The sequence below is a fragment of the Fukomys damarensis genome, unplaced genomic scaffold (genome assembly GCF_012274545.1).
Source record: "Fukomys damarensis isolate Sample0158 unplaced genomic scaffold, DMR_v1.0_HiC HiC_scaffold_37, whole genome shotgun sequence".
In the NCBI taxonomy this organism is placed as follows: Eukaryota; Metazoa; Chordata; class Mammalia; order Rodentia; family Bathyergidae; genus Fukomys; species Fukomys damarensis.
Window position 1 is genome coordinate 18,554,868 of NW_022900949.1, and position 9,134 is coordinate 18,564,001.

The window sequence follows — 9,134 nt, forward strand, 5'->3', positions numbered from 1 at the left end:
AATTTTCTCACCACACCCCACCAAGCCCTGTAAAGGTCTCCTCGCTTCCCGCCCCAGCACAACGTCTCTCACACCAGGACGCAGCCCCTCTGGACCCCCCTCTCATTTCTTTCTCCCTGGAGGGTCTCAATAGCTACACCGTCCCCTCCACTTCTGCCTTCGGCGTCCCCACTAAACTCCAATCCCATCTTTCCCGTCTCGGCCTAGGTGGCGCTTGTTCCGGAGGCGGCCACACTCCACCCGCCTGAATCGCGAATCGCGGGCCCTGCATGTGGGCCCCAAAACCACTCTGTGCTGCTCTCTGACACCTTTCCCGTAGGCCCACCCCCTGGAGGGTGCAGAAATGATTACTAATTCATTAAAACAAATGAGGTCATTGGCTGCCATTGTCGCCAGTAACATCAATGTCTGATGTCATTACAAATACAAGAAGGATATCAGGTATAATAAACGATATCAGATATGATTGATGATAGCAGATATTATTTACCTAGATGATACCAAATATGGTTGTCGTGTGCCTGACACCTTGTACACTGCTGAGATAATTAGTTAATCAATAAATTAAGGGAATGTGGTCAGTAATGTCAAGTCACCTCACAAAGGAGATTATAGATAAACAAAGAGCCCAGATTTTGATCCAAGTAATGCTTTTAACTTTCCATGCTTTTCCTATATTCCATTCAATTATTTCTATAAAAGAGGGTTAAAAAGAGAAAGTGCTCTCTATGCTTTCAGAAACCCTCCTATTTTGTCAGTTATACAAACACACACAGTTTTTAATGTTAGAGATTTGATTGCAGTTGCATTTGTATGCACGGAGACATATCTACTAATTAATCGTCTATTAATGTATTAATATTCCATGCTGTCAAGCCGGGAGATTTACCTGTGTGACCACGTCGACCTCACACGCAGGCCAACCTGTCCCCCCTTGACCGTGAGGCTCCACCCTCTCCCGTCCTCACTTCTGACTCGTCTTCCCTCGCCTCAGAATTGACCTCGCAGGATGTATTCCTGTGATCCCCCTCCCTTCTCTTTCTTCACCACACTCTCCTAGGGGCAGGGCAGTCTACCTCACACTGCCTCTTCTCAGAATTTTTTCTCAGATTTTCCTTCTTTGTTGACCGCTCCTTCCCAAAAAACTTCACAACTGATGGCTCCATTTCATTAGTAACTGGAAAAAAGGTGCAGAATAAATTTCCCGATCATCTCACTCCAAAAACTACAAATCAGTATGCATGAAGGATAGGGAGCCCATTCATCTCCCTGGTAGTGTCTGCCCCTGGGCCTCAATCAGTCCTTTAGGTCCTCCCTCCATCATTTGAGTTTCAGTGCAGCTGTGACTTCTTAAACTTTTCCTGACCAACCTTCATAAACTTAGCCTCCCCACTCAACTAATACTCTTCCACGTTTGTGTGAGCCATGCAAGGGTGCAGACTTCTGTTATTCTACTACTGTATCCACAATTCTCAGAATTATGGCAAGCATATATTGTGGCTAGCACAGTCACAATGTTCATTAAATGAGCATATATCTGTTTACTGGTAATTCTGACAGCAGGGACCTTATCTATCATGTTTACTTGCAAATCTAGTAAAGCTTATAGCTGTTCATGAAACATTGATGTTGAATGAATGAATAAATATGGTTCTTCAAATGAGAGTTTTTTAAGTAGGAGAGAGAAAGATTATGGAGAATTGAAAGGAGTCTGAAAATCTAAAGCAAACTAGGGATCATATTCTGATTAATTATACTTAAGGGCATATCATCCAGTAAATGGCTATGAATGTCTTCTAAAAATTATATCGGTACATAAAGAGATGCTTCTCACTGGTTCTTAGAACACTTAGTCTTTATGAAATTTGTGCCTTTGATCCAAAATGCAAAGAGGTAATCAGTAATAATCACCCTCTTTAACAATTTCATAATCAGCGACAAAATAACTACTTCTCACATCTATCCGCCTGAGTCATTCAAATAAGCCTTTATGTGATTTATATAATACAAATTTTAGACCTAAAGACCAATTATACCTTGTTAAATGTCTGAAATAGAAGTTTTCCACCAGGAGAAACATTCATTACATGAAATACTGCCTTTCCAACGTAATGTTATTGAACACAAATTTCATTTCTTAGATATTAACTATTAGAAGTTAATTGTTGTTTTTTCAAATTACAGGTAGTAAAATGACTGAACATCAAAGGTGTGAGAAATATTTTAATAACTTTGGGAAATCCAAAGCTAGGCCACATGTGGATAGGTTAATAAATATGTTACCATCACATACTATGAAAAGTGATAATTGATACATGCATAGAGTGCTACAGCAGACCAAGGGACAAAGCAAGTAATTCTGAAGTGCTCAGGAAAAGATGCAGCGAATAAGCAAACTATAAGCTGGATAAAAAATGTAATTTTTCTCTTTAACAATATTTAATCAGACAAATATTTAAAATAGTGCATCACTGTTATAAAATGTTATACAACAATGACCACAGAATTACAAAAACACAGGCAAAAGAATATACCTAATCAAATCCCATTTAAAACAAACACAACTCCCAACAAGTTAGTAAAATGAAGTCACTTAAAATGGTTCCTTCAAAATCATACATTAAAGAATGTTAACTATTAGACTAGAAAGAAGTCTTTTGACTCAAACTATATTGCTTCCACCACCAAGCTATATATTTCTTAAGAATAAAATGTCACAGTAAGTAAATAGTTAATTATCTAATGACTACAGTAAACTGCATTCTCCATAATAATGAATGTTCATGTTTTGTCTAATCCTTAGCAATTGCAGAACAGAAAATAATTCTCTGGCAATACAATTAAAAACACATAATTAAGTTCTTAATTATAAGATCATATAAGCCAACAAATGTATGTATGTATGTATGTATGTGTGTGTGTGTGTATATGTGTGTGCGTGTATTTTAATATGTCTATTATCCAAAGCTTGAAAATATATTTGCAAAGCCACTTTTTAAAAATGAAGACTGACATTTTAATTGATTTGTTATATATAGAGCTTTGGAGGTTTTTCCTCAAGAAGCAATAACTATGAGAAAAGGAAAAAATGGGAACAAAGTCTTTGTTAAAAGGGAAGGGTGGAGGGATTGAAGGGAGGGCAGGGGAGTGGGGCAAAACTAACCACCAGTATATATTATGTACAGGTACAAATTCCCAATGAAGAATGTCAGCGTGCTGTACACCTAAAATCAATGACTGAAAAAAAGAAAAAAATGACCACAATATAATAAAAAGTATAGTATTATAGGATCTTAATATTCATCTAAACAACTATTCTGCTGCTTTTGTAAACCTTCACTTAATTCTTTAATAAAATAAACAAACTTTACGGTCACTATTAGAGAGGAGCCATGCTGACACTTTGGGGCTGTCTTCTGTCTCCTCTGCCTAGAGCTTCTCCAGATACCCCACTCCTGCTCCTACTTCTCTGAAGTCTTACACTGCCCACCTTCTCAGAAGGTCCTACCCCGGCCAGTTTATCTAAAATCTTTAATGCCCTTGTCTACTCCATTCTGACTCCCAACTCCTGGTTTCCCCTACCCTGCTCAACTCTGGCAACACTTATACCCTCCTAAATACAACTCAACTCTCTGTCAGCATGTTTTATTGTCTTTCTCTGTCACTGGACTGTAAGCCTGTGAAGACTGAAATTCTTGTTCACTTTGTAAGACCATGCCAGAAACAAAGTTGCATCTCCATAAATTGTTGCCAAATACTAAATAGAAATGAACAGAAAAATGCAAGCAGAAAAATTTCAAATGGTTTCAACAATTAATTCTATCAAATATTTTAAAAAAGAAATGATGTCATCAATTCATTTTTTCAAAGAATAGAGATGGAACTCTTGAAAGTATAATCAGAGAGATCACATGAAATCTGATAAATTTATTAAATAGAGCTAAATAGAAATTCTAGTTATGAAAAGTTGACTGAATTGAAAATTTCACTAAAGGAGTTCAATAGCAAACTATTATTATTATTATAACTTATTTTCTAACTCCACCTCTTTATCTTCTACATGATTGAAAACACAAATGCATAAAAGAGTTATAAATCTATGTCAATAGGTACATAAAAAGACATAATCTGTGACATCAATAACAAAGTTTGGGAGACAGCTGTAAAAGAGTAGAACTTTTAGGTGCAGTTGAGTTATATTGGTACCAGTTTGAAATAAATTGCTACAGTTTTAGAATGTTATAGGTAAGTTCCATAGAAATCCCAAAGAAATATCTATAAAATATACACAAAAGGAAATGAGACTGGATTCAAAGGATAGCATTACAAAAATCCCCTTGAAAATCATGGCAAAACTGGAGTAAATGCATGACAAAAATGCTGTACCATGTACAGAAAATATTATTCAAAAAGTAAGAATAAGCCTTTCCTTATCAGTGTTTTGAATGTAAATGGGTTAAACTTTCTAATAAAAGATGGATTGACAGAACAGGGATAAAGAAACTCGATCTGATCATATGCTGCCTACAAGAGGCACACTGAGATATAAGGACAGGAATAGGTTGAAAGTGAGAGAAAAGACAAAGATATTCCATGCAAATAGCAACAAAAAGGGAGCTATCTTAGTAGTAGACAAAAGGGACTTTAAGCCAAAAACAAATTACAAAACAGGAAGTTATATGATACTAAAATTATAAATTTGTCAAGAAGATAACAATTACAATTTACATGCATTAAACATCAGAGTTCCAAAATATGAAGAAACAATGAACTGAACGAAGGAACTGACGCTTCTATAATAATGGTCTACCTACAAGAGAACAGAAATTCTGCTCAACTACATAACGAATATTCTTTAAGACACATCATATATAAGGCTGCAAAACCAGTCTTAAATTTTTTAAAAGACTGAAAACATACAAGGTTATCTTTGTGATCAAAATGGAATGAAATTAGAAAATTTGAAATCCACAACAGAAAGAAAACTGGGAAAATTTAAAACTACATAGAAAGTGAACAGCACGCTATTAATACCTCTAGTATGAGAGATAGAAAAAACTCACAAAGGAAATTTGAAAATATCTCGGGACATATGAAAATACAACAATACAAAAATGTTCAAGATGAGAAACTTCAGCTGTCAAAGAGTACAGTAGAAAGAAAGGAGTACTTTTCTTCCGAATGCTCCCTACTCACCCAGAGTAGCTACTGATCACGTCTCTCTTCCCTCTTTTCTCCACCTTCAAATACAGCATGTTTTCTTAGTTTAAAAAAAAAGGCAGAAAAATTGAGAGTAAGAGAAACTCAAAAGCAGTAAAAGGAAGGAAATAATAAAGATAAAAGTGTAGATAAAAATAGAGAATAAACAAAAAGACAGAAACTGAGGTGATTCTTGAAAAAGACCTCCAAAAATGACAAGTCTTAGAGTACACTTACTGAGAGAAAAAGAGACAAAAATCACTAAAACTATACGTGTACCAGGGGAATTGTAACTGGTTTTAGGTAAAGGATTACAGTATAAACAATTAGATGCCAACAAATTTTGAACTACATGGAATGAACAAACACCTACAAATAAGACTGAATCATGAAGTACAAAATCCAAATAGAACTATAACTAGTAATCAAAAACTGAATCGGTAATCAAAAACGTCTCAATCACAATAAAAACACTGGACCAGATACATTTACTGATGAGTTCTACCAAACATTTAATGAATTAACACCAATCTTTCTCCTAATTTTTCAAAAAATGTAGTAAGAGGGCACATTTCCTAACTCATTCTATGATGGCAGCATTATGCCAACAACAAATCCAAACAAAAAAAGAAATCTACAGATCAACAGCTCTCTTAATACTGATGCAATATTCAACAAAATGCTATCAGGAAACTGAATTCTAACAGCATATTAAAAGGATCATACGCTATGATCAACTGATATTTATTTCAAAGCATTACAAAAATCTGGACTACAAGAATGGTTCAACACATAAAGATTAATCAAACAGAACATATTAATAAACTAAAGAGGGGAAAGTCACATGATCATCTGAAATAATGCATAAATATATTTGACAAAATGCAATGCCTTTCAATATAAAACACTCAACAGACTTTGGATAGAAGAAAACTACTTCAGCATAATAAATGTATGTCTGAAAAGCCCACAGCCAGTATTGTAGGCAACTTTGAAAGACTGAAACCCTCTCCCCTATAAGGAACAAGACAAAGCTGATCACTTTTGCCTTTTTGATTAGACATTATACTGGGAATCCCAGCCAGAGAAGTTAGGCAAGGATAAGAAATAAAAGGCTTTCAAATTGAATGAGAAGCTAAAATTATCTCTGTCCACAAATGACTGCACTTTGTATGTTGAAAGTTCTGAAGAAAAAGACACACACACACACACTCACACACACTATAACTAATGAATTCAGCAAAGTTATAGATACAAATAATATGAAAAAGTCAGTGGCATCTCTTCACAGCATCCATGAGCAATAATAAATGAAATTAAGAAAACAATTCTAAACTAACACCAAAGAGAAAATACTTAGAATGAGAGGCTAATACACTGAAAACTACAAAACCACCATATGATCTACCAATTCCATTTCTTGAATATATATCCAAAAGAATCAAAACATGAGCTCAGAGATATTCGTACATCCATCTTCCTAGCAGCACAGATAACCACAGGAGGAGGTGACGCACCTGTGCACTGTGGGATACACAGCACTGACAGTGAGATGCTCTTTAGACTTAAAGAGGAAAAAAGTTCTTGATATTCATGCTGAATACAACAGGAAGGGATGAGTCTAGAAGGCATGCTAAGTGAAATAAGCCAGTTACAAAAGGGGAAAAAAATTGAATAATTCCTCCCACAGTCAAGTTTAAAGGATGTAGAAAGTAAATTGTGAGTAAATTATGGTTGCCAGTCGGGGTGGAGCTGAGGAAAGGAAGAGCAAGAAATATTACTTCAAAGGTAGAGAGTTTCAGTTTGGGAAGATAAAAAACTCTATCCTCTGCTTTTATTTATTTATGTATTTACTTCTTGGTAGTGGGGATCGAACTCAGGACCTTGCACTTTTGAGGCAGGCACAGCTCCAATGAGCTAACAGCCCTAAAGATGATGTTGCTGATGGTTTTAGAACAATAGGACTACACTTAATAGCAATGAATCCCACACTCAAAATAAAATTCAATATATGGGGACAATATAATGGAAATTATGACAGCAGGGTCAGAGACATAGGGAGAGTGGAATGATCAGTCTGCTGTCCTGCTTTCAGTTCCTCCTATTATCAGCCACGCTCCGAATCTTACAGCTGTCCTTTCAAAACTGTACTTCCCACACTCCCTCTTCTGCTGCCTCCTGTCCTGAGAAATTATGCCAAGGAGAGTCCCAGACAGCAGCCGGGATGGTAGGAGAAACAGAGAGTCTGGGATCATTCTCTCCCGTTTCCTGTTTTTGTGATAGTTTCTCCTTGAACTGTGTGTTGCCTCTCCCTGCAGGACAGAAATGCCGTAGTCTAGAGGTGCAGCTCTGGTGGTTGGGTAGGCCCCCCCCCCCCAGTATTCCCATGGCTCTGGGAATGTCGAGAGATTTAGGGTATTTAGAACCTAAACTGCCTCGCCGTTCCATTTGGCTTTCAGATGTGCCCAAACATTTATATGTGACCAATTCTCCACGTTAACTCCCTCTGCTGAACTACGTACCTGGCACCAACTCTGTTTTCCTGGCTTATTCGGCCTGACACCTACCTAATCAGAGATCGAGGAGGACAAACTACAAAGACTTGGAAAAAGCAACCCAAATAGCTGAGTTTAGATTCATGGAGTGACAACTTTTGTCACAGGGAACGTGTACCAGTACACGATGCATCTCGATTCCTTTTCCCTCTCTTCAACCCTTGTTCCCCTTTATTTACAAAAGCCCTGTTTCCATTTTTCCTTCTTTTCTCTTTCTTTCTTTTTCCACACCCCATCATGTAGAGATTCAAATTCCCTATGATGAATGTGATTATTATGTAAATATAAATTATACCAATAAAATTAAAATAAAAAATCATGAGACAAAAGTTTTCTGTTGTTAAACCAACAGACAAGCAAGCAAACAGAAATCCTAAACCGTCTCTTTTAAAGTCCCACAAATTTAATTATGGATGTCATTACTCTTGAATTTTGTTTATATTTTTTCTATAAAACATAATTCCTCTGTGACTGTCCCTATCTATTTTATTTGCATTACTAATTTTTCTTTCCTACAGATAACTATAAACAATACTGAAGTTTATTGGATGCAATATCATGGCAAGTTTTATATTTGTAAATTCCAGAAAAATTATCTCAACAAAATTTGCACTTATTTTTACCTCAAAAAATGGCCGAGTTTTTCGAAATAGGTAGAAGATGTGAACCCTGAAGTGTAGGAAGTTCAAAAATGATAAACAACAGAAAATTCATACCTATAAACACCAGAATGAAATTACAGAGGACTAATGACAATGAGATGGTCTTAAAACCAACAGTCAGGAAAAATAATTATTACATACAAAGGGAATCAATTAGAAAGGCTGCTGATTTTTAAATAGAAAACAGTGGTACAATAATACATTCAAACAGGTGGAAGAAAATAACCGTTAATATGGAATCAATAAAAGTATCCACAATGTATTTTTTTTCCAAAACAAAAATTGACTTTAGTACCAATGATCTGAAAGAGAGAGAGAGAGAGAGAGAGAGATTGTACAAAGGACATACCTTGTGAATGGCAGTGATACATAAGAAAGTTCTAAATTACCAAAAAACAGCAAAGGAATTGTTAAGTCTGTGTGTGTTCAATCTAAGCTAACACTAACTATAGGAAACCATAATAGGGGATGTTGGCAATAATCAGAAGTGGAGGAATGATAGGATTTTAAATGTTTTAAGATCCTCTTATTGTTCAGGAGACAATTTTCTGACTTCAGACTTTAAGATATATATACATTTCAAATACTGAACACTACATACTCAAGATAGGTATATTTTCCAAAATATGAGAAGAAAGCTAGTTAAACTAAAATCTCAGTAAAAGAGAGTAAAGGAAACAGCAAAAAAGAAGAGAAATAAACAAAATAATCCTGTAAA